Source organism: Dendrobates tinctorius, unplaced genomic scaffold (assembly GCF_039654945.1).
Source record: "Dendrobates tinctorius isolate UK_male_01 unplaced genomic scaffold, ASM3965494v1 ptg000326l, whole genome shotgun sequence".
NCBI lineage: Eukaryota > Metazoa > Chordata > Amphibia > Anura > Dendrobatidae > Dendrobates > Dendrobates tinctorius.
The window spans coordinates 17,093,210-17,120,354 of NW_027361993.1; the positions used below are offsets into that span (position 1 = coordinate 17,093,210).

At 48.1% G+C, this 27,145-nt stretch overlaps 1 protein-coding gene and 1 pseudogene across 7 annotated transcripts in view; one reads left to right on the top strand and one right to left on the bottom strand.

Moving 5' to 3' along the window:
• Window positions 1–27,145, bottom strand: part of AJAP1 (adherens junctions associated protein 1) — a 542,737-nt gene that overhangs the window by 356,905 nt on the left and 158,687 nt on the right. The window lies entirely within an intron of this gene.
• On the top strand, window positions 1,568–3,519 carry LOC141074140 (moesin pseudogene; annotated as a pseudogene).

The following is a 27,145-nucleotide window of genomic DNA, read 5'->3' on the forward strand; positions in this document are numbered from 1 at the left end:
ACCAGCTTCAAGTCAGCTCAGCCAAGAAGACGCTGACAGCATCGTGAGTACCAATTGTAACATGCAAGAGAAAAGGTACCGTCTTCCTGTAGAGGGAGGCCAGGGTGTCCAATGCCTGACAACCGTGCTCAAAACCACATTCAAGAAGTTTATTAAACCTTCAGGTGCTTCACAGGAATTTTTTGAATGTTTTAAAATGAACATTTAACTTTTTTTCACAAAAAAATTACTTCAGGTCCAATTTTTTTTATTTTACCAAGGTTTACAGGAGAAATTGGACCCCAAACGTTATAGCGTAATTTGTCCTGAGTATGCTGATACCCTATATGTTGGGGGAAAAATTGTTTCATCGTATGGCAGAGCATGGACGGGAAGGAGCGCTATTTGACTTTTTGAACGCAAAATTGGCTGGAATTGAGATCGGATGCCATGTCGCGTTTGGAGAGCCCCTGATGTGCCTAAACAGTGGAAACCCTCCACAAATGACACCATTTTGGAAACTAGACCCCCCAAAGGAATTTTTCTAGATGTGTGGTGAGAACTTTGAACCCCCAAGGGCTTCACAGAAGTTTATAACGTACAGCCTTAAAATTAAAAAAAAATCATATTTTTTCCACAAAAATGATCTTTTCACCCCCAATTTTTATATTCCCAATGGAATCAGGAATCAAAGTTATTGTGAGCACAACCTCCATCTGTGGACATCGGGTACTCAGACCATTCTCATGGAGTCAGTTTCTAACAGTTTGGTGTCAGCATCCTGTCAGCGCCAGTGTGCAGCCTCCGCTGAGCAGGGACACACCCGCACTGTAGGGGGGCCCGGGGTCAGGTACAGCCGGAAAGTACAGATACACAGGACCTGTGGACGCTGAAGTTTAGCAAGCAGTCACAGGACCTACGGTCATGTGACTGCAAGGGGGTGGGGCTTAGCATCCTGCTTTCAGAGATGGCAGGACACTATACAGAAATACTCAGTCAGGCAAAACAGAGGTCATACACAGAGATATCGGTAAAGTACCAGGGATGAGACAGAACGGATAGTCAGGGCCAAGCAGAAGTCAAAACCAAACAGACATAGAAGGTGCCAACAGAATCCAAAGCAATATCCAGAGAACAGACCGAGTCGTACACCAAGAATCAAGCAATCAGAACACAGCACAAACACACTCAGGGGTCACCACACAATGCCAAGGGCGAAAGTATAACTGACGGGGGATGGGAGCTTCCTGAGGTTATAAGAAGCTTTCCCAGAACCAATAAGAGGCCACCATAATAGGTCCCAGGTGTGCAGGACAGGTGTGCACTGAGATCAAAACATTAACCCCAGAAATTCCTGGTCACCCAGCACTGGTATCATGACATTTGGCAGACACATGCACATTTGTGGCCGGCTGGAGGTCATTTTGCAGTTCTCTGGCAGTGGTCCTCCTGTTCCTTCTTGCACAAAGGCTGAGGTAGCGAGAGGCGTGGCCTGGCAGAAAGAGGCTTGGCCTGCCGGCATGGGGCGGGGTCACTGCACCCCGCTATGTGCCGCTCTCATTTCCCTGGGTGTGGTTTCACCAGAGACTTCGCTGTTCCGTTAGCAGAAGCTGCTCATTGTTGCCGCGCGTTATCCTGGCTCAGCCTTCCCGTATCTCCACCCGAGCTGTATGGAGAGAAGCCGATAACTGCTGCCAGGGACGAGTGACACGAGAGACCGCCGCCACCATGCCAAAAAAAACTATCAGCATACGTGTGACCACGATGGATGCAGAACTGGAGTTTGCCATCCAGCCCAGCACCACTGGAAAACAACTCTTTGATCAAGTTGTGAAAACCATTGGACTTCGTGAGGTTTGGTTCTTTGGACTCCAGTACCAGGACACAAAGGGCTTCTCCACATGGCTAAAGCTCAACAAAAAGGTCACTGCTCAGGACGTACGAAAAGATAGTCCATTGCTTTTCAAGTTTCGTGCAAAATTCTACCCGGAGGACGTTTCTGAGGAATTAATCCAAGATATCATGCAGCGACTCTTCTTTCTCCAAGTAAAAGAAGGCATTCTGAATGATGACATTTACTGTCCTCCTGAGACTGCAGTGCTGCTGGCTTCATATGCCATGCAGGCCAAGTATGGGGACTTCAACAAGGATGTCCAAAAACCAGGCTATTTGTCCCAAGACAAGCTGCTTCCTCAGAGAGTCCTGGAGCAGCACAAACTCTCTAAAGACCAGTGGGAGGACAGGATCCACGTCTGGCACGAGGAGCACAGGGGCATGCTAAGGGAGGATGCCATTCTAGAGTACCTTAAAATTGCTCAGGATCTGGAGATGTGCGGGGTCAACTACTTTGGCATCAAGAATAAAAAGGGCTCTGAACTTTGGCTTGGAGTGGACGCATTGGGACTTAATATCTATGAGCAAAATGACAGGTTGACCCCCAAGATTGGGTTTCCATGGAGTGAGATCAAAAACATCTCATTTAATGACAAGAAGTTTGTGATCAAACCTATTGATAAGAATGCTCCAGACTTTGTATTCTATGCCCCCCGATTACGGATCAATAAGCGAATTTTGGCCCTCTGCATGGGCATTCATGAATTGTACATGCGCCGCAGGAAACCGGACACCATCGAAGTCCAGCAGATGAAAGCCCAAGCAAGAGAAGAGAAGCATCAGAAGCAGATGGAGAGAGCCCTCTTGGAAAATGAAAAGAAAAAGCGAGAGCTGGCTGAGAAGGAGAAGGAAAAAATTGAGCGTGAGAAGGAAGAACTGATGGAAAGGTTAAAACAGATCGAGGAGCAGACTAGGAAAGCCCAAGAGGAACGGGAGGAACAGACCTGAAAAGCCTTGGAATTGGACGAGGAGCGTAGAAAGTTACAAGAAGAGGCGGAGAGACTCACCAGAGAGCATCAGGCTGCGGAGGAAGCCAAACAAGCGTTACTGAAAGAATCGCAGGACCAGATGAAGAAGCAGGAGCAGCTGGCCGCAGAGCTCGCTGAGCTGACCAGTACAATTGGCCAACTGGAACTTGCCCGTAAGAAGAAGGAAAGTGAAGCAGAAGAATGGCAGCATAAGGCCCAGGAAGTGAAAATCGACTTGGAGAGGACCAAGGAGGAACTAAAGAATGTGATGAGCACTCCTCACGTACAGGAGCCAACACTCGCCAAAAATGAACACGACGATGACCATGATGAGAACGGAGCAGAGCCCAGCGCCGAACTGAAACCAGAAGCTACAATCAAGGACCGGAGTGAGGAAGACAGGACCACAGAGGCAGAGAAGAATGAAAGAGTCCAGAAACATCTTCAGCTATTAAGCTCAGAGCTTGAAAAAGCCCGAGATGACACCAAGAAGACAGCCAATGGTCTTCTGCATGCTGAAAATGTGCGCGCTGGAAGAGACGAGTAAAAGACACTGCGTCAGATCCGCCAAGGCAACACCAAGCAAAGTATAGATGAGTCTCCTTCCTTTCAATGGCTAAGCTGGAACTGCTGTACCACTTTGAGGCAGGGTTTGCCGCATACAATCATAGGCCTGTAGTATCTGCTGTCTTCCTCTTATAGGGAAAGGTTCTTGCTCGTTCCAAGGATACGGAGCAGCCGGCCTCAGAAAAAAAGCTCTTTCTATTTCTCCAGCATTTGTGAAAGTATTATTACCTAGAATGTCTGTACCTAACACGCTTCTGCCATAGTTAACAATGGAGCTTTTTGCCTTTTCTTCTATTATTTTTTTTTTTTCAGTTTCTTTAGACCAAATTTTAAACCTGCTGTTGTCATTGTCTTGCACTGGTTACGTGGAGCCGCATTGACCGCAGTACATTCCCTTCTGCTACCCATAATGGTATATAAGGAATCGGAACAAGGCCTCCATTGTTCCTGGGATCATTCCTAGTTATTTATTGTGGAAAGCCAATAACTGATATTACATAGGGGACATCTGCCTTAGGGATTTCATGACCAATTGTGCCTCAGATTGTGTAGTTGCTACACGTCGCTCCGTCTCTGCCCTGTGTAGCCAAGGTATGAACAACATCTCTGCTTCGTGGTCTTCAGACCACAATAAACCTGTGATTTTCATGATGTTCTAGCATTCCCGCTGCCGATAGTTTCTGCGTTGTTTTGCCCTTGGTGGTTACCGTTTCCTGCTGCCATCCCTTTCTCCCCCTATTCCACTCCTACCAGTATTATATATTTTATTCTGATATTATAAGTATTTTTCTAGCTATGCACAGTTTAGTCAATCTCAATGGGACAAGTGGAGCGTCCTCCGGGAGCGAGAACGTCCTGTATACTCTATTATACAATCTCGGAGCTCTCAGTATTAATGACTGAGCTCTGGGGGGGGGGTTATTTGACAGATTATTTGCTTGTTAACCCATCATTCTTGGCTGTATGGGAATTTACCCATGAGAAGTGTTAATAATTTTTTTTCTAAACTATAGTCTATTGCTGCAATTTATATTGGTGGGGGTTATAACAGCATATAGGAACATTTTCTAGCCTTTCTTTACTAAACTAGTGCAGGTTTCCTGTTGAAAATCTGTTTTGTAATTTTGGATTCCACTTTGTGATCTGAATTTGTTCTGTTCTTCCGGTGCCAATAAAATACAGTAATTTGAATCTTAAAAAAAAAAAAAAAAGGCTGAGGTACCGGTCCTGCTGTTTGGTTGTTGCCCTCCTACGGCCCCCTCCACATCTCCTGTTGTACTGGCCTGTCATCTGGTAGCACATCCAGCCTCTGGAGACTATGCTGACAGACACAGCAAACCTTCTTGCCACAGATCGCATTGATAAGTCATCAGGGTCGGACTGGCCCAAACATGGGCAGTTGCTGGCATACTGGCTGGCAGCTGCCTAGGGCCCCCACTGCTCCAGGGGCCCGCAACCAGTGGGCAGCTGCTATGGGGGCCCCCCGGTGCCAGCGGAGCAGGAGGGGGTGACAGGAAGCAGAAGCCGGCTGCTCCTGTCCCCGCTGCTGAAGAAAAATTAATATTCACTGCTCTGTGGGAGGAGCCGAGAGCAGAAATCCTCCCAGCGTGACGTCACCACTACTCCCGTCTCCTGCTCAGAGCTCCTCAGAGAGCAGTACAGGCCTCACTGATAATGTGGCACACCAGAGGCTTCAGTCACCACAGAGGTACTGCACCTTCTCCTAAGATGTAGTGCCCCACCATCCAGGTAGGCTGGGAACTCCTTTCCGCATTCAAACACCTGCACCCCACACACAGGATAGTTCAGCAGGGACCCATACATGCTTTATGCTGGAAAGGTCATAGGGTGTCTTTTGTGGTCCCTGGCTTCGTAACACGAGGTGCTGGGGAGGCGGGTGGAGTTAGATATAAAAGAGAGGGAAGGTGTAGGATTTCAGGTTAGTTGGTTAGAGGAGAGAGAAGAGAGAAAATGGGTGTCTGAAGGACGTGCTGTAGCAGGTCCCAGTGATCTGGGCTGCTGGCACGAGAAAGACCAGAGAAAGAGACTGATAAGATTGATAACCTAACCTATAAGAGAGATAGAACAGATCGGAACGAAGGAGAATAGAAGGACGGTGGGAAACTGGTTGAAGAAAGATAGAGAACCCTTCCAGTCCAGAGAGCGCAAAGGCCGGGGCCCGGTCCCCGAGGTTGATTGGATCTTTATGTCCGGCAACAGACACCGGAGGAGTAGTGAGCCGCTAACGCCTTGCTCCCATCATAGACTTGGGACACAACAGCAACTGAATAGAGAGCCGGGACGCAGTGAGGAGTCCCCGAAGCAGGCTACAGCTGTCTGTCATACAAGTAAAGACTAGCAACACCTAGAGAGAGGCATTCCAGGGTAACTAAGTACTGGAGTGCTTCGCACCTAAAGGCGCATTGAGGAGTCGTTCAGTAAGGTACATGTTGGCGGAGTGTGGAAGGGAGAATCCTATCCTGCCTGAACGTTGGCTGGAGCCCTGACCTGGAGAACACAGTACGGAGGAAGGCAGTTGTGTGAACTGCAAGCAGTGAGTAAAGCTTTGGAACCACATACTCTGGTGTCCTCCAGTTATTCCAGCACCGCTACATCTGGGTAACAACATCTATACCATTCTGCGCCTCTCCTCATCCATTGCACCTACATTGCCCTGGGACTACAGCTCCACCTGTGGGGAGCTACACCATCTTTGCTGCACCACACCATCAGTCCCAGCGGATCTGCATGCAGCGTGGGCTCAACATCTTACTTGCCAAACACCACGGGTGGCGTCACAAACTATCTAATAAACTTTTTAACACCATTAACATCACCGCCATTGATATTGGGCGCCCATGGCCACGGACCAGGTCACTGCTGCTGTGACACATTCCCGCCTTGACACCGGCCCGGTACCGAGTATCCCGCTGACCTGGGTGTGCGAGGGCGACCCATTTTGGCGTCACGAACAGGATGACGAGATCCGATGGCATCGGGTTCTGTGTGCCTTGGATTTACAACTTTTGAAAATGTGCAGAAGACCAAATTTAATAGACTGTAAAATGGACAGAAATGGCCGCTGGCACGGAGAAGAAGGGCGTGAAGAGATGGGAGGTCCTAAGAAAAGACAGCGAAGAGTCTTGGGCCGTCCCTGCCTGAATTACTATGTGACCGATGCATGGCCCACCCCCCGAGGGGTTCGTATACTGGCTTGGTATGGAGGCGCTGGAAGACGCCGCCGCCCCCGGAAGGAGGGGCAGAGGAAGCCAGTGGCAAGCAGAAGGGCGGAGCAAGAAGAAGAACGCCATAATGCCATTTTGGAGAGTGAATGAAGGAGGCCTGCGGAGCGCGGGGAACTGAATCTCCCGGGCGCCATGGCTGACGGCTCCAACCCTGATTTTAGAATGGACTGCTGGCAGTTAGCTGAAGAGATCTTTGAACTGACCACCCGTCTGCAGCTGAGGCAGGAGGCCTTAGAGAAGCTGGGACGGCAGCGTGCCCCGGAAGGCCCTACACCCGCGGTACCCGCTCCACTGGTGCCCGCCTCTGTGGCACCGGACCTCTCCTGGACAGACCTTGTGGAGCTTGGAGCAGCTGCCATGCCATCAGCGGCGTACTCCGTTCCTTCTTTGACGCTAATACCGGAGGAGATGCACACAGCCCAGGGAGCTGAAGCGGAAGGGAAACTCCTGCCCGGACCTGGCGCGGCTGCGCAGGTCCCGCCAGCAACCCCCGCGGACCCGCAGCTGATGCTTGCCCCACCGCTGTCCCTGGTGTCTCACCGGGCAGCACCCGTTGCCATCACGCCAGCACCGGAACAGAGGCCGCACCGTCGGGAACTCCCACGTATTTACCCCGGCCTTCCTAACAGGTTGATGGGGAGGAGGAGGACCATGTTGGTGGGAGTATGGTTGGAGCTGGCATGCCCGATCCAAAGTGTACAGGTCAGAGGGGGATCTGGATCATTTTGGGACGGTGATCTCGAGATTCCTTCACTGCCAAGTCCCCAGGCAGTTGCTCATCAGCACCAACACACTGCAGAAGCCTTAGGAGCTAGACCTCGTACCAGACAAGACCCCATAGCAAGGTACCAGAATCAGGATGAGAACAGTTCCAGTTCAGCTTCCAGAACCCCAGGAGGGGATCACTAGTAGAAGAATTGTAATTTTCCAAATCTCGTTACCCAGGAGGGTTTGTTGCACCAGTTGTGCCTTTGCCTTTTTGCTCATCATGTTACCCAGTTTTTGATTGGCAGCGTTGTTTTTGAAATGGAACTGTGGAGATCATAGACGCTGATTGATCCAAAAACTTTTATTGTAAATAGTTGCACCTCTTTAGGTGCCCTTTCTTGGTTTTACATATAAAGACACTTTGCGAAGATAATGTTTTTGCATGGACACTTTTCAAAGAATGATGTCTACCTCAAGGGACACTGCAAGAAAGCCCGACTGGGAGCAGTGTTCAGCACTTTGCAAGAATCTTTGAATGTTTTATGATAACGTATTTGATAATGTTGTGTCTTGTGAAAAGTAAATGTCTTTTATAGAACATTTGATACAGAGAATTAGAAAAGTTTTGAGATAGAATGTGAGAATTGAATAAAGACTGAAGAATTGAAAGTGACAGGTGACAGGCCAAGAGTAGATGGTCAGTGTCTGCGTCCAGTAGAAGAAAGAAAGAAAAAGAGAACAATTGATAGGAAATGTAATAAAGAAAATGTGTTGAGTATAGCACTTTGAACTAGGAATTGCACTTAAGTAAATTTTTGGTACTAAGATAGGACGTTAACCTGTTTGTAACGTTTAAGAAATGTGACTCCAACATTAGGAAGATTAGATAAGTATTGTTGAATAGCATTTAAAAATGTTTGTGTGTTCCTGTATTGTACCTTTTGTTGTCTTACAGCCCGCGGACGTGCTGTGTTTAACAGGGGGGGTATGTGGCGCCCCTAAGGATTCAGTCGCCACAGAGGTACTGCACCTTCTCCTAAGGTGTAGTGCCCCACCATCCAGGTAGGCTGGGAACTCCTTTCCGCATTCCAACACCTGCACCCCACACACAGAATAGTTCAGCAGGGACCCATCCATGCTTTATGCTGGAAAGGTCATAGGGTGCCTTTTGTGGTCCCTGGCTTCGTAACACAAGAGGTGCTGGGGAGGCGGGTGGAGTTAGATATAAAAGAGAGGGAAGGTGTAGGATTTCAGGTTAGTTGGTTAGAGGAGAGAGAAGGGAGAAGATGGGTGTCTGAAGGACATGCTACAGCAGGTACCAGTGATCTGGGCTGCTGGCACGAGAAAGACCAGAGAAAGAGACTGATAAGATTGATAACCTAACCTTCCATAAGAGAGATAGAACAGATCAGAACGAAGGATATCATGAACTCATTTTCTGCTCCACCAGTTGAGAGTTCCCCTTCTGTTCTCCCTCTGGTGGTGACAGGAGGTAGTGCGGTTGGTTTAAGTGGTAGTGATCTGCCACCTGATGAGGAAGATAACGATTGGATCTCTGGAGTATCAGACTGGATATAAGACAGCCGACGCCCTATCCTAGTGCTGGTGATTCAGTCTGCTTCTCAGGTCCTGGACTTCAGCTCTCTTCCAGTCTTCTCAAGTTAAGTTTGTATTTTGCTAATGTTCACACTTGCGCTTGTTGGTCAATTCAGTTTTTTGTGTAATCAGCCTGCCCCTGCTGAGGCTATGCTGAAATTCCACTCCTATTAATCAGTATTTGCCAATCTGCTTTTTGTCCCTTATTAGATTGGCCTCTCTTTTGCTCTGTCTCAGAATATTTCAGAGTGCTGATATAGGTTTAGAAGTCTAGTGACTTCAGGGTTAATTTTGCTGGATTAGTTAGTGTTGGACAATATTTTTGTAGGGTTTTTTTGGTAGACTGCAGACAGTGTATTTCCTTTTCTGTCCTTTATAGTTAGCCGGGCCCCATCGTTTGCTCAGCCTATTTTCCTGCCTTTGTTTGTATTTTCATCTTGTTTCACCGTCAATACATGTGGGGGACTGTCTTTCCTTTGGGGTCTGCTCTGGGGCAGTTAGTTTTCCTCTTTTCCTGCTTTAGACTTATGTAGTTCTCCGGTTGTGATGAGGCGTCTAGGACCAACGTAGGAACACTCCACAACTGCTGCTAGTTGTGCAGTTAAGATCAGGGATCTGCAATCTGCATAGTTACCAACTTCTCTGGTTTTCTGAGACTTATGTTGTTGTCTTTTTTTCCTCCTCGGTTTCCGATTCATAACAGAAGGAGAATAGAAGGACGGTGGGAAGCTGGTTGAAGAAAGATAGAGAACCCTTCCAGTCCAGAAAGCGCAAAGGCCGGGGCCCGGTCCCTAAGGTTGATTGGATCTTTATGTCCGGCAACAGACACCGGAGGAGTAGTGAGCCGCTAACGCCTTGCTCCCATCATAGACTTGGGACACAACAGCAACTGAATAGAGAGCTGGGACGCAGTGAGGAGTCCCTGAAGCAGGCTACAGCTGTCTGTCATACAAGTAAAGACTAGGAACACCTAGAGAGAGGCATTCCAGGGTAACTAAGTACTGGAGTGCTTCGCATCTAAAGGCGCATTGAGGAGTCGTTCAGTAAGGTACATGTTGGCGGAGTGTGGAAGGGAGAATCCGATCCTGCCTGGAGTTTGGCTGGAGCCTTCACCTGGAGAACACAGTATGGAGGCAGGCAGTTGTGTGAACTGCAAACAGTGAGTAAAGCTTTGGAACCACATACTCTGGTGTCCTCCAGTTATTCCAGCATCGCTACATCTGGGTAACAACATCTATACCATTCTGCGCCTCTCCTCATCCATTGCACCTACACTGCCCTGGGACTACAGCTCCACCTGTGGGGAGCTATACCATCTCTGCTGCACCACACCATCAGTCCCAGCGGATCTGCATGCAGTGTTGGCTCAACATCTTACTTGCCAAACACCACGGGTGGCGTCATGAACTATCTAATAAACTTTAACACCATTAACATCACCGCCATTGATATTGGGCGCCCAGGGCCACGGACCGGGTCACCGCTGCTGTGACACATTCCCGCCTTGACACCGGCCCGGTACCGAGTACCCTGCTGCCCTGGGTGTGCGAGGGCGACCCAATAACAGCTCACATGTTCGGTTGCTGGAGACTGCGGAGCACTATTTGTAAGTAATACAGCGCTCTGGTGTCCTGATGACTTTTTGTGTCACCGCTCTTCCCTGCGATGAGCAAGCAGGAAGAACAGAGCAGCTCTTGGCAAGGCTAACACTGGCCACGACACAGCTAATCATTGTTAGCTTAAGTTTGAGTCCTCTTCTCCCCAGCCCTACAGCACAGCTCAAGTAGTGAGCTGCTGTCATCAATAACGCCCCTCCCCCACAGTGTAAGCAGCAGAGGGGGATAGAGGACTCCCTGCTACAGCTGCTAAGATTGAACAATGGCCCCCCTGCCTTCCTAAAAGTAAAGACCCCGTCACACACAGCAAGATCGCCAGCGAGATTGCTGATTTTGTGACACCACAGCGATCTCGCCAGCGTTATCGCTGTGTGTGACATGTATCAGCGACCGGTCCACCTGCCGGGTATCGCTGATCGCGCTCGAACGTCCTGAGCCGTTTTTTGATCGATGGTCTCCCGCTGGCCAGCGCGCATCGCTGTGTGTGGCAGCGAGAGACCAACGATCAGCGCGGCTCTTAGATACCCGCTGTTTACATTGGAAACCAGCTTGCTCGCTGGTTCTGATCGCTGGTGGGTCTGTCTATGTCCCAGCGATCCCATCCACGTCGGATGGCTGCCACTCCCCTGACACGCCCACTACACAGCTCACCTTCAAAGTGCAAACTCGCGATTGGGCCCTTAAGCACTGCGGGCCCCGTCGCAACTGCGACCTCTGCGACCACGGTAATTACGCCCCTGCTCCCTTCTATCAACCCTGCTGAACCCCCTCACCCCAGAATGACCCTGATTGAGCCCCTCTACCCCTTAATCACCCCTGACTGTGCCACCTTTCCCTTTTCATCCTGATTGAGCCTCTTTTCTCCTTTTCTCTGACTATCGAGTTAGTTCTTGCTTCGTCCAGGCCCTGCTCGCTTCTGCTAGTCCCTTGCTCCATCTCGCTCTCCTGGTTCCCGTGTTTCTGCTGCCTGAGCCTCTGCTAACCCTTCTGTGTCTTGTTTCCTTTTGCAGTCTGCTGTCCTCCTGCCTCCGCCAGGTTCCCGCTGTCCTCCCTCATTCCTTCAGCAACTCTCTCTCCATCCCCTCGACTCTGGTTATCCCAGACATCTCTCTGGAATCCCCACCGCTCATCAGCTGCTCATCCTCTCGAGGCAACCCCAGGTCCTGGCTGCCGTGAAGTTTGAACTCCTTGAGCCTGCTCCCAAACGGTCCCTGTATAGGGGTCAGTCCACTTGGTGCGCTCACTCGGGGAGGGTTCGACGTCACGGTCCAGTGGGTCCACTCTTGCTCCCGTCTTCAGCAGTGTAGCAGAATAGTCAGGCCATGGACCCCGCCGGGGCCGCCGCCCAAAAAGAGCTAGTATCACCCCTGTATCACCCCTGACTGACTGTGTCCCCTCCCCCTGTATCACCCCTGGCTGCGCCATCTCCCCCTGTATCACCTCCGACTGAACTAACTCACCGTGTATCACCTCTGACTGTGTCCCCCCCTGTATCACCCCTGGCTGCACCACCTCCCCCTGTATCATCCTGACTGCGCCACCTCCCCCTGAATCACCCTGACTGCGCCACCTCCCCCTGTATCACACTGACTGTGCCACCTCCCCCTGTATCACCCTGACTGAGCTCCTCTACCCCTGCATCACCCCTGACTGCACCACCTCCCCCTGTATCATCCTGATTGAGCCTCTTTCTCCCTGTATTACTTCCGACTGAACTACCTCCCCCCGTATCACCCCTAACTGACTGTGTCCCCTCCCCCTGTATCACACTGACTGTGCCACCTCCCCCTGTATCACCCTGACTGAGCTCCTCTACCCCTGCATCACCCCTGACTGCACCACCTCCCCCTGTATCATCCTGATTGAGCCTCTTTCTCCCTGTATTACTTCCGACTGAACTACCTCCCCCCGTATCACCCCTAACTGACTGTGTCCCCTCCCCCTGTATCACCCCTGGCTGCGCCACCTCCCCCTGTATCACCCTGACTGCACTACCTCCCCCTGTATCACCCAGACTGCACCCCCTCCCCCTGTATCACCCTGACTGCACCACCTCCCCCTGTATCACCCTGACTGCGCCACCTCCCCCTGTATCACCCTGACAGCGCCACCTCCCCCTGTATCACCCTGTCTGCGCCCCTCTACCCCTGCATCACCCCTGACTGTGTCAGCACCGCCGCAGCTGGTCCCGCTGCCGCTGCTGCCTTGGTAGTCATCGTTGGTCCCGCCGCCGCTTTACCCTCCGGCCTGGGTTCCTCCTTCCTCTCTGCTCCGGCGCGCGCCTCCGGTCTTCCTCCTTTCCGACGGGCGGCCTCCCGGCACGCTCCTCCTCTGCCCTCGGCCGCGCGCACTGTGCCTCTGTGCATGCGCCAGGGTGTCAGACCGTGCATCCCTGCAGTACGGACGCCCAGCAGCGTGACCGGACCCACCTCCTGGCCAATCAGGGGCTACCACTAGGTATTTCAGGTCGCCCTCCCTTAGGGGAGGCGCCTGACTATCGAGTTAGTTCTTGCTTCGTCCAGGCCCTGCTCGCTTCTGCTAGTCCCTTGCTCCATATCGCTCTCCTGGTTCCCGTGTCTCTGCTGCCTGAGCCTCTGCTAACCCTTCTGTGTCTCGTTTCCTTTTGCAGTCTGCTGTCCTCCTGCCTCCGCCAGGTTCCCGCTGTCCTCCCTCATTCCTTCAGCAACTCTCTCTCCATCCCCTCGACTCTGGTTATCCCGGACATCTCTCTGGAATCCCCACCGCTCATCAGCTGCTCATCCTCTCGAGCCGACCCCAGGTCCTGGCTGCAGTGAAGTTTGAACTCCTTGAGCCTGCTCCCAAACGGTCCCTGTATAGGGGTCAGTCCACTTGGTGCGCTCGCTCGGGGAGGGTTCGACGTCACGGTCCAGTGGGTCCACTCTTGCTCCCGTCTTCAGCAGTGTAACAGAATAGTCAGGCCATGGACCCCGCCGGGGCCGCCGCCCAAAAAGAGCTAGTGTTCTTACGGGAGAACCAAACCCGTATAATGTCTTTTATGAAGACTATGGACTCCCGCCAGTCGGCCTTGCAGGCTGCTGATCCCGGCAATGCCTCCCAATTGGCCAGCCTTCAGCAGGAGCTGGTTCAACAACGAGATACCCAGGCCCATATTTTCTCCTACATGGCTTCGGTCGGTGACCAGCTGCTCTCCCTCCAGTCGGCTGCCGCATGAGACCAGTCTTGCAGTCCAGACTCTGTACCTGCCCCGTCTCCTAGGCTTGGAAAACCGCCGCGGTATGGCAGCGACCCAAAGCTGTGCAGGGGCTTCTTGAATCAGTGCAGGTTGCACTTCGAACTCCTGCCTCAGCAATATCCCTCGGACCGGGCTAAAGTAGCCTTCATTGTGTCCCACTTGGAGGGAGAGGCTCTCTCCTGGGTAAATCCCCTGTGGGAGCGAGATGATCCCATAGTCTCTAGTGTCCAGACCTTCACGGACACTTTTCCCAAGCGAGCCCGGTCGGTTGGCTTATACAACAGAGTCCCTTTTCTGCCTCACTCAGGGTACTCTTACGGTCGGACAATACGCAATCCGGTTCCGTACCTTGGCCTCTGAGTTGGAGTGGAATAATGACGCTTTGGTTGGGGCCTTCTGGCGTGGTCTCTCGGGCAAAATTAAGGACGAACTGGCAGCGAGATACCCCGACTACCCTAGAGGACCTCATTTCTTTGGCCACATGGATTGACCTCCGGTTCCAGGAACGCGCCCGTGAGGCTGCTAGGGAGAGGAGACCGCTTAGACCATCTTCTTCTTTTCACAGGCCATCCAGTCCACTTCCTCTTGGGTCGTCCTCCAGTCCGGCGCCAGAGCCGATGCAAGTAGATCGGGTCAAGTTGGCAGAACAACGCCAGAGGGAGAGATTGACGGAGGGCTTGTGCCTGTACTGTGGCAGCGCATCTCACTTTCTGCGTTCCTGCCCTGAGAGGCCAGGAAACTCCTCCACCTAGGCCAGGTAAGAGAGGCCGTCCTAGGTGTGTCTCACTCCTCTCACCATCTTACCCTTTCTGTTCAGCTGGTTTTTGGTCGGGGACGTGGTTCGGAGGTGGCTTATGTGGACTCGGGCGCGGCGGGGAACTTCATCCGGTTGAAGGAGGTGAGGAAGTACCGGATTCCCATAATTTCTCTGAAGACTCCACGTGTTATCGCCTCGGTTGATGGGAGACCTTTACAAGTGTCTGTGTCCTTGGTTACGGAGGAGGTGCGTCTGCAAGTCGGGGCCTTGCACCAGGAGCTGATCACGTTCTACGTCCTACCCAACCTATCACACGCTCTGCTACTTGATCTTCCCTGGCTTAGGACACCTGAACCCGTTCTGGATTGGCGTTCCGGTGAAGTCCTCCGCTGGGTTCATCCTTGTCAAGAGAGATGCCTGAGGTCCGTTCTTCCTGCCACTCCTCCTCCAGTCTCCTCCGGTCCTGAGGGCTTACCTGCCGCATATTGGTCGTTTTCTGACGTGTTCGATAAGAAGGAGGCAGAGACACTTCCCCCGCATTGCCCGTATGATTGTCCTATTGATCTACGACCCGGGACCACTCCGCCCAGGTTAAGAATTTATCCCTTGTCTCCAGCCGAGACTACGGCCATGTCCGAGTACATTCGGGATAATTTAGCCAGAGGGTTCATACAGAGGTCTTCTTCTCCTGCCGGGGCTGGGTTCTTCATTGTGAAAAAGAAGGACGGTTTGCTCCGTCCTTGCATATGATTTCCAGGGACAAAACAACATTACTATAAAGAATAAATATCCCTTGCCTCTCATCCCTGAACTCTTCGACCGGCTACGTGGAGCCCGCGTCTTCTCGAAGTTGGATCTACGCGGAGCCTATAATCTCGTCTGCAATCGCTCCGGTGACGAATGGAAAACTACCTTTAACACCCGGGACGGGCATTATGAATATCTTGTTAAGCCCTTCGGCCTCTGCAATGCTCCCGCGGTCTTTCAGGAGTTCGTTAATGACATCTTCAGAGACCTGCTGTACTCCTGCGTGGTAGTGTATCTGGACGACATTCTTATTTTTTCCCGGATCTGGCGTCCCACAGGAGGAGTGTTCGTCAGGTTCTGCAGCGCCTGCGGGAGAATCGCCTCTACGCGAAGCTAGAGAAGTGTCTCTTTGAGCAGTCTTCGTCGCCCTTCTTGGGCTACATTGTCTCGGATTCTGGGCTGGAGATGGATCCTGAAAAATTGTCGGCAATTCTTCAATGGCCCAGTCCGGTGGGGGTCAAGGCGATTCAACGGTTCCTCGGCTTTGCCAATTACTATCTTCAATTTGTGCCACATTTTTCATCAGTCATCAAACCCATTTCCAGTCTCACTCGCAAGGGCACCAACTCATCGCTCTGGCCTCCAGAGGCTGAAGAGGCCTTTTCCAGTTTGAAACAAGCCTTTGCGACGGCACCTGTACTACTCCGACCCGAGGCTAACAAGCCATTCTTTTTGGAGGTAGATGCCTCATCCACGGGAGGAGCTGGTGGAGTGCTCTCTCAGAGGTCCCCGTCCGGACGACTGGTTACCTGTGGGTTGTTCTCAAATGCCTTCTGCAGAATGTAACTACGCCATCAGGGATCGCGAGTTGCTGGCCATAAAATTGGCACTGGAGGAGTGGTGCTACCTTCTGGAGGGGTCGGTCCACCTGTTTACCATCTTTACCGATCACAAAAACCTGGCATATCTCCAGTCAGCCCATAGACTTAACCCCCGGCAGGCCAGATGGTCGCTCTTTTTTGGCCGCTTCGATTTTGAGCTGCGTTTTCGTCCTGGGCCTAAAAACGTCAAGGCAGATGCATTGTCCCGGTCTCTGCAGTCTCCTGATTTGGTGGAAGAATCAACTCACATCATTGATCCAGCCAAGATTATCACGGTGGCCCCTGTGAGAGTAATCACTCCTCCGCCAGGCAAGACCTATGTTCCTGAGGCAGACAGAAAAAAGGTGCTGCATTGGGGACATTCCTCTAAAGTTTCTGGACATGTCGGAGTCAAAAAGACACTGGATCTCATTGCTCGTTTTTATTGGTGGCCTTCACTTCGCCAGAATGTGATTGACTTCACGGCTTCTTGTTCCTCTTGTGCCAAGGTCAAGGTTCCTAGACGGCCACCCTCCGGTCTTCTGCTTCCTCTGCCGATCCCCTCGGTTCCATGGAAACATATAGCTTTGGATTTCATCACGGATTTGCCGAACTCGTCCGGATGTACTACTATCCTGGTAGCGGTCGATCGCTTCTTCAAGATGGCCCATTTTATTCCTCTTCCAGCACTGCCTTCCGCTCCAGAGTTGGCAAAGATTTTTATCCAGCATGTCTTCCGCCTTCATGGCTTCCCGCAACATATTGTCTCTGATTGTGGTGTACAATTCACTTCTCGATTTTGGAGAGCCTTATGCAAACTTCTGGAGGTAAGATTGGACTTTTCTTCCGCATACCACCCTCAGTCTAACGGGCAAGTGGAACGCGTTAATCAGGTGCTAGCATCATATTTACGCCTGTTCTCTAATGCTCACCAAGATAACTAGGTCCATCTCCTCCCCTGGGCAGAATTCTCCTACAGTAATCATTCCAGTGAGTCCTTGGCCAAGTCTCCATTTTTTGTGGTGTTTGGGATGCATCCTGGTATTCCGCTACCGATATCCGCTACCTCCGGTGTGCCTGCAGCGGATTCCCTGGCCATAGAGTTTTCCAAGATCTGGTCCGAGACTAAAGAAGCTCTCAAGAAGTCCGGGGAGCGCATGAAGAGACACGCTGACAAGAGACCCTTGGATTCGCCGACTTATCGTCCAGGTCAACAAGTTTGGCTTTCGGCCAAGTATATTAGGCTGAAGCTCCCTTCCTACAAGCTGGGACTCGCTACATTGGGCCTTTCAAGATTCTCAAATGCATTAACAATGTGTCATACCAGTTGGAGTTGCCCGCCTTGCTCCGAGTTCCCAACACCTTCCATGTCTCTCTCCTTAAACCGGTTGTCTTGAATCGTTTCCATCCAGCTCCGAACTCTTCTCCTACTCCTGTCAGTTCTGATGATGTCTTACTGAGTGTAAATCCAATAAAATGTAAATTTTATTAAGTATTCAATATACAAAAGTTCATATAGATGTACATAAAAACATGAAAGGGTTCACATACGGGGAAGGAACAGACAAGTAAATGTATAGAGACCGGGCCTTTAAAAATAAAGAGGTAGGAAGAAGGTTCAAAGTCATATAAGTTATATATTTGTACCATAATGCATGGCTTTAAAGTGCATGTGCCAGAATGTAAACCGTAAAAAAAAAGTAGATTCAATAGCCGTGCCGTGTGCACGGTCTCCTCTGAGATCCCTAGCAATTGCTCATATATCAAAAATACATATAATAGCAAATGCCACTCTGCGTGCTCCGGGAACCCTTAGTGATGAATTATGTGTAAGAGTGGAGAACTAAGTTTCAGATAACGGCAGTTCGTTAGCACGTGAGACAGGAAGTCCTTAAACTGCAGCTCCTGCTGCGAACTCAAAAGCGCCGACAATGGGAAGGTCTTGTGTGCAACAAAACCCTGTCTTCTGGTGACAGTGGTCGGTCTCCGGCACCTTCCACTGCCCCTAGTCCATATACTAATGTGGCCGGAGGAGCGTAGGTCACAGTACTGTCTGAGCCCAACATGGCTCCAAAACTATTCTTCACTGGTGAAGTCAGGTCACAAGTGTCAGGGAAAATATTCACTGCCGACGTCAGGGGCGCAAGTGTAAGTCTCGTATGCGGTCCCTCTTTGGCAGCGCATGTGCGGTACTCATGGACAACATAGTGTACAGCACCCGGTTCTCTGGTAGTCACTGGACCCACACTGCAAGTCCCGCTCTCCTTGGTCAGGAGGAAGGTCCTGCTTACTCAGGCTTCACCCAGGCTACAGAGGAAAGTTCGCCTCCTTCAAGCTTTCCCCCGGTAGATACAGCCTCTCAAGTTCCGGACCCGGCACACAGGTACCCGCTGTCTCTTCGCCCCCACTTTACACATGCATCTCATAATTCTTTCCTCTTTCTGTTCTTCAAAAGTTGGGAGGTATGATACTGGCATGTATTACATACAGTATCTATGAATCTATACTTGCTGTTTGTACATTATATGAGATGCTGAATACGTCATGGCCTGAATGTGTTTTGTAGAGATTGTTGGTGGTGCATTTTGCTTTGACGGTGAACTCGCAAAATAAATTCCTCATGAAGATCCAATAGCCCAATTTGATGCAGTGTTTAAACAGATAGTAAGAAGTGTTTGGAGTAATATTTACTGACAGCAGGCTCATTCAGTCCTGGTAGTGACTCACGAAAGTCACAGGCAGCAGCAGCGCTGAATTGTTACGACTCAATAAGGTTGCTCATTCCCATTATCTCTGCTCTGTTTCGCCTCTGACTCAGTGTCTTTTACTGCCTGCTAACAATTAGCATGCTTCACTAATCATTAAATGCATTGAGGTCAATTTTTAAAGCAAAATATCCCTTTTGGTTTGCTATTTTAGACATTCAGTAGGGAAAGTGTGCATGAAACAATTGCCAATAAGCAGTCAGCTAGTCAGCTATCTGTATACAGCAAATGAATAAATATAAAAGTTTACCCTCTGCATGAGAGATCAGTCAATTTTCTAAATGTACCCCTTCTGAACTTTGTATTCCAATAAGAACCTGGTTGTTTTCTGGCATTGCAGTTGCCATCTGTTAAGTGAAACAGCGCCTGTTTTCTATATTGCCTGGGTCTGGTATTGCACATCAGCTCCAATCAGGCATGGAGCCTACAATACCAGCATTGTTTTATCATGAAGAAACAGATCCTGTACTTTAATTTCATGCAACATCCGATTGATAATGCACTAAACATATAATATATGAACATTCATGCAGCTCCTTCATCCTGCCAAAATCTTGCTACTGTATTAGAGGGATGTGATGGAGGTCCTTTATTAGATGATAAAAATAAAAGCAAATCCCTAAACCACATGATTGCAAAAAAGGGCCAGCGCTAGGGGGAGGAAACTGGGCAGTTACCCACGGCCACCTTCCCCAAAAAGGAGGAGCTGTGGGGGCCATAATCATAATGTGTGGGGACTGTGATGGCAACCATCAAATTGTGCATAAGGCTGTGAGACCATCATACTGGGATGAAGTTGAGGGGACATCATTACTTTTTAGGGGTACTTGAACAATATTAAATGTAAAGTTGGCACTCAAGTGATATTATTACATTATAGAGGCACATAGGAAACATTACTTTTTATAGGGCAAAATGTAACCACTATTACATTCTAGAGCATTTTCAGAGGCCACTACTAAGGTTCACTCGAGGTACATTTTACCATCTAAAGGGCATGAAGGGGGCATTTTTGTATGTAATGGGACAGTGGTGGACATTATTGTGTGGGACATTAAGCGAGTACTGTTACTAAGCCATGCAGCAACAGGCTCAGCACTGGGGCACCAGCAGGATGAGGATCTCATGTAGTTCAGGAATAGATCCGATTAATACATAGCCCCCACATTTACATCTCTTTAACCCCTAAGTGACAGAGCCAATTTGGTACTTAATGACCAAGCCAATTTTTACAATTCTGACCACTGTGAATATATGAGGTTAGAGTTCTAGAATGCTTCAATGTATCCCACTGATTCTGAGATTGTTTTTTCGTGACATATTGTATTCTTGATAGTGGTAACATTTCTTCGATATAACTTGTGTTTATTTATGAAAAAAAACGGAAATTTGACAAAAATTTTGAAAATTTTGCAATTTTCAAACTTTTAATTTTTGTACCATTAAATCAGATAGTGTTGTCAATCAAATAGTATAGATAACATTTCTCACATGTCAACTTTACATCAGCACAATTTTGGAAACATAATTTTTTTTTGTTAGGACGTTATAAGGGTTAAAAGTTGACCAGCGATTTCTCATTTTTCCAACAAAATTTACAAAATAATTCTTTTTAAGGACCACCTCACATTTGAAGTGAGTTTGGAGGGTCAATATAAACAGAAAATACCCAAAAGTGACACCATTTTAAAAACTGAACCCCTCAAGGTGTGCAAAACCACATTCAAGAAGTTTATTAACCCTTCAGGTGCTTCACGAGAACTAAAGCAATGTGGAAGGAAATTCTACTTTTTTTCACAAAAAATTTCCTTTTGAACCATTTTTTTTTATTGCTTAAAAGAAGTCTGAGGGCACCACAAAATAAAACTAAGGATCACTAGCCCCATACTTGAAACATGACTATGTTAGTACTCAAGAAAAAAGTGTGTACAAAAAATGGCCAGGATCACCATGAATAAATTTCAAATATTAGAAACAATACATTTTATTAAAGCATGATTACTCAAGATCACACAAAGTACAGACCACATGTTAAAAGCAATTAAAAAAAACATTGAAGGTATAAACCATAACACCTGAAGGACCAGTTAGGTACCTTGCAGCTATCGCCACTGTGTGCACCAGACATAAGAAAAATAACGCAACATTGAACAAATGACAATCAGCCAATAGTCTAAATAAAGTAAATTACCCCAAAAACAGACAAAATATTCAAATCCAGTGGCTAAAGCTGCACTGAGAGAACCCCAATAGAGCAAATGCAATAGACCCTAAACAATGGGGTCAGTTGAGCTATAGGTTTAAATATAAGGACTATAGCATATGGTAAAAGCCATTTAGGGGTAAAGAACAAGGCTGCAAAAAAGCCTGTAGATAGATGCGGAGATACAAATACTCGATCACAGTATGGTGTGTGGAGAAAGGAACCCCACACGTATCGCCAATAAGCATGGCTTCCTTAGGGGAAAAAGTACACAAGGGTATCAGGAGAAAATGGACCACAAAATGTGTTGAGTAATTTCTCCTGAGTACACCAATACCCCATATGTGGTGGAAAGCCACTGTTTGGGTGCATAGCAGGGCTCAGAATGGAGAGAGCACCGTTTGACTTTTTGAACGCAAAATTGGCTAAAAATGAATGGTGGCGCCATGTCACGTTTGGAGACCCCCTGATGTACCTGAACAGAGGAACCCCCCAATTCTATCTCCAAGCCTAACCCCAACAAACCCCTAACCGTAATCCCAACCCTATCCATAACCCTAACCACAACCCTAACACCAACACACCCCTAAACCTAATTCCACCCCTATCCATGACACTAACCACAAACCTAACCCTAACACCCCCTAACCCTAATCCCAACCCTAACCATAATCCCAACCATTACCCAAACCCTAGCCCCAACTCTAACTTTAGCCCAACCCTAACCCTATCTTTAGCCCAACTCTAACCCTAACTTTTGTCCAATTCTAACACTAATGGAAAAATTGAAATAAATACATTTTTTTTATTTTATTATTTTTACCTAAGAGGGTAATAAAAGGGAGGTTGATTTACTATTTTTATATTTTGATCACTGTGAAAGGGTCTTTCACAGTGATCAAAATGAACCAATAGGACAAATTTCCTATTGTTACCGAGTGCCGGCTGGCAGATCTCAGCGGACGAACTGCGCATGCGCCCTCCATCTTCCTCCCGGAAGGAGACGCCGATGGCAGGGGGACTTTACGGGGGGGATGCAGGGACACTGGAGGTACCGGAGGGGGAATCGGGGGATCCCATTTCTCTCTCCTCTGATGTGCAATCACATCAGAGGAGAGAGAAATTAAATGGGAAATCTGACTTTTTTTTTTTAAGTCACCGTTATTCCGTGAATAATGGCGATGGCAACACTGGGGTCGGTTAAAACGGACACAAATCATGTTCTCTGGGGTCTCAGCTACTCCCAATAGTCGAGACCTCAGAGAAATTCCATCTCTGGGGGGGCGCTATACCTTATTTCTCAGCACCGTTAAAAAGCAGTGCTGAGGCATAAGTACTCTTAACTGCCGCGGCTAAAAGGCGTATTGGCAGTCGTTCAAGGGGTTAAACAAGCTTATCACCTCACTTCACAAATCTAATCCTTTTTTTTAAACTTTGCTCAGAATCTGCTCTCGAATACCACTTAGTAACTGTAGTTATACATATACTGTCTAACAACTGAATCATGCAGCTTAATTTGATTACTCCTATTTATTATAATGATGACTGGACCATGCACTGCTGGACCATACATGGCTGCGCCAATCATGGCTGGATCATACATGGCTGGACCATTCATGACTGGACCATTCATGGCTGACCATACATGACTGGACCATACATTGATGGACCATACATGGCTGGACCATACATGGCTGGACCATACATTACAAGCATTTTTTACCTATTGTGCCCCCTATTTCCTTATAGACTGTAACCTTGTGAGCAGGGCCCTCACTACTCCTGTAACTTTTGAACTGTGTGTTACTTTGTGAAGTTTTTATTCTCTTCTTACTGGTGGCCATGGTTTCCTCTATCTTGGACAGTCACAGAGGCAATCTGCCTTCCACAATCTGTGGTGACACACCACTTGATATGTCTTCCCATTAACAAGTTGCTTGATCTAACATGCAGTGCAGCTCCTACCTGCTCTACATGACCTCTGCAACTGTGTCAGGATGGAGGGAAGACAGCCCATAAAGCATTACTCCAGTGTTTATTTTGTTGCAGAGCTGGAGTGGTGCTTCTAATTTAAGGCCCCCCGCACCTAGTCTGATATTTACCCTCCACTGTCTTTAATTTCTATTACTGCCGCACCTGTCGGTCTCCTGCAGTTTTTGTCTTGCTGGATCACTCCAGTGTTTGCTGAGCGAGCTGGAGGTCACAAATCAATACAAGTTTATGCTAGACATGCTATTCCTTTGCTTAGTAAGTCAAGGGATATGAGCCATTGTTTCATATGAGACTGTCTGGTTCCCTTTCTTGTATGCTAATTTGTGGAATGCCTGCTGTTTACGGTTTGCATCAGCCCAATGCAGTTTACTAGTCTGCATCATCTGGAGGACAAATATGCAGTCTAACTGAACTAATGAGCAATGAGGGAACAGCCATGACTACTTACCCCCCAATCTTGTAGGGCACAATGCCTTGAAATTGGAACTGAGGGATATAAAAAGAGGCCAACTCATTCTGGCCTCGTTCTGGCTCTCATATACTTACATTGAGAGCTTGTGACGTAGCTTCCAACTTCCGGCCAGTCAAAAGCTGTGGTCACAAGATGGTTCTGCAGGACCGCAGCAGTGCCAAAAAGAAGTTTAAGTATAAGACAGGGGACTGAACCTCAGTTTCGTAGCACCATTCCAGCACTGAAAATTCAAAAAAAAAATGCTGGAGTGGTGCTTTAAATAACGTCTGTCCTTCCCTAATAAAACCAGTTAAACATTAAACACTTAACTAACTACTGCACTACACTGCCAGCATGACATTTCACAAGGAAGCAGCATACCATGAATACATGGATGAAAACAACATTAAAACATACAGAAGCGCACTGAGCGGATATCCAGGTGGGGAACTGAAAGCACACAAGTTAAAGGGACAATAGGTCAGTATCTGTTGGAAGGCTAGCAAAATAGTTATATTAAACGTCTTTCAGGTTGTCACATGATTAAGCTCTATCTAACAGAATAAATTAGGATCTGTACAGCACACACGTCATCATTTATTATATTCCAAGAGGGCATGATTGTGTAAAACGTGCACTTGTGGAAGAGCAAATATGGGAGGGGAGGAGAGGTAGCAGATGAATCAGGGCACTGGACTTTCGAGGCCTTCTTCACATTAGAAAACACCAGTATGCCACAGGTGTGGACCCTGATATAAATTTTAGAGCCTCAACATCAACTATGGATTTATACCATACAGTTGTGGCCAAAAGTATTGACACCCCTGCAATTCTGTCAGATAGTACTCAGTTTCTTCCTGAAAATGATTGCAAACACAAATTCTTTGGTATTATTATCTTCATTTAATTTGTCTTAAATGAAAAAAAACACAAAAGAGAATGACGCAAAAAGCAGAACATTGATCATTTCACACAAAACTCCAAAAATGGACCAGACAAAAGTATTGGCACCCTCAGCCTAATACTTTGTTGCACAACCTTTAGCCAAAATAACTGCGACCAACCGCTTCCGGTAACCATCAATGAGTTTCTTACAATGCTCTGCTGGAATTTTAGACCATTCTTCTTTGGCAAACTGCTCCAGGTCCCTGATATTTGAAGGGTGCCTTCTCCAAACTGCCATTTTTAGATCTCTCCACAGGTGTTCTATGGGATTCAGGTCTGGACTCATTACTGGCCACCTTAGAAGTCTCCAGTGCTTTCTCTCCAACCATTTTCTAGTGCTTTTTGAAGTGTGTTTTGGGTCATTGCTCTGCAGGAAGACCCATGACCTCTGAGGGAGACTCAGCTTTCTCACACTGGGCACTACATTATGCTGCAAAATTTGTTGGTAGTCTTCAGACTTCATAAGCCATGCACACGGTCAAGCAGTCCAGTGCCAGAGGCAGCAAAGCAACCCCAAAACATCAGGGAATCTCCGCCATGTTTGATTGTAGGGGCCGTGTTCTTTTCTTTGAATGCCTCTTATTTTCTCCTGTAAACTCTATGTTGATGCCTTTGCCCAAAAAGCTCTACTTTTGTCTCGTCTGACCAGTGAACATTCTTCCAAAACGTTTTAGGCTTTTTCAGGTAAGTTTTGGCAAACTCCAGCCTGGCTTTTTTATGTCTCAGGGTAAGAAGTGGGGTCTTCCTGGGTCTCCTACCATACAGTCCCTTTTCATTCAGACACTGTTGTACCCTTGGACTGCAGGGCAGCTTGAACTTGTTTGGATGTTAGTCGAGGTTCTTTATCCAACATCCGCACAATCTTGCGTTGAAATCTCTTGTCAATTTTTCTTTTCCGTCCACATCTAGGGAGGTTAGCCACAGTGCCATGGGCTTTAAACTTCTTGATGACACTGCGCACGGTAGACACAGGAACATTCTGGCCTTTGGAGATGGACTTGTAGCCTTGAGATTGCTCATGCTTCCTCACAATTTGGTTTCTCAAGTCCTCAGACAGTTCTTTGGTCTTCTTTCTTTTCTCCATGCTCAATGTGGTACACACAAGGACACAGGACAGAGGTTGAGTCAACTTTAATCCATGTCAACTGGCTGCAAGTGTGATTTAGTTATTGCCAACACCTGTTAGGTGCCACAGGTAAGTTACAGGTGCTGTTAATTACACAAATTAGAGAAGCATCACATGATTTTTCGAACAGTGCCAATACTTTTGTCCACCCTCTTTTTTATGTTTGGTGTGAAATTATATCCAATTTGGCTTTAGGACAATTCTTTTTGTGTTTTTTCATTTAAGACAAATTAAATGAAGATAATAATACCAAAGAATTTGTGTTTGCAATCATTTTCAGGAAGAAACTGAGCATTATCTGACAGAATTGCAGGGGTGTCAATACTTTTGGCCACAACTGTATGCAGTGTATACTGAATATACATATGTACAGTGTATAGTGCTGGTATACTGAATGCTGTGATCATCATTTTAACCTGCCAGTCCATGGCTTCATCACATTGAATCCTATAAAGCATAAAAATAACTAACCAAAAATAAGCAAAGCAGAACAAATTCCAGATGACACAGAAGAGACTGACCTTTAAACAATCAGTTTTCTGCTATCAGCGTATTTTGGAAACCAACGACTCAAATATCAAAGAATAAAGATGTAGAGTAATAGAATAGCAATTGTGACAATTCAGCGTCAAATAAGGAAAATCTGGCCACTTGTGCAGGGGTGAACTATTCATAATCATGATAGACATGCTATTCCTTTGTTCAGTAAATCAAAGGATATGAGCCATTGTTTCATATGAGACTGTCTGCTGCCCTTTCTTGTATGCTAATTTGTGGAATGTCTGCTAATTACAGATTGCATCAGCCCACTGCAGTTTACTAGTCTGCATCATCTGGAGGACAAATATGCAGTCTAAAGGCCCCGTCACACTAAGCGAGATCGCTAGCGATATCACTTAAGCATCACCGATTTTGTGACACAACAGCAATATTGCTAGCGATATCGCTATGTGTGATACCTCCAACCGGCTCCCCCACTGGCTATCGCTGATCGCGCAAGAACGTCCTGGGCAGTTTCTCGTCGGCCGCTTCCTGCTGGCGCCGACGAGCAACGCGTGGACGTGGGCGGGAGAACGTCTTCATTGCCGCGTCTGACAGGTAAGTAACGACCGCCGATCGCTGCTAGGTCGCTGGTGAGATCTGCCTGTTTGGCAGCTCACTAGTGACCATTTAGCAATGCACCAGCGATCCTGACCGGGTTGTATCGTTGTCGGGATCACTGGTGCATCGCTAAATGTGACGGTACCCTAACTGAACTAATGAGCAATGAGGGAACAGCCATGACTACCTCCCCCCAATCTTGTGGGGCACAATACCCTGAAATTTGAACTGAGGGATGTAAAAAGAGGCCAATTCCTGTCACCGATGATTATATGGGACATCTGCCTAAGGACATGGTCCCAGCTGGTGGATTACAGAATTGTGCTCCACTGCACAAAACTGAGCCCCAAAATTTGTTTCAATAACCCAGGCTGGGACAATGCGTTCACCTGGCAACAGACTTCACTGTGCT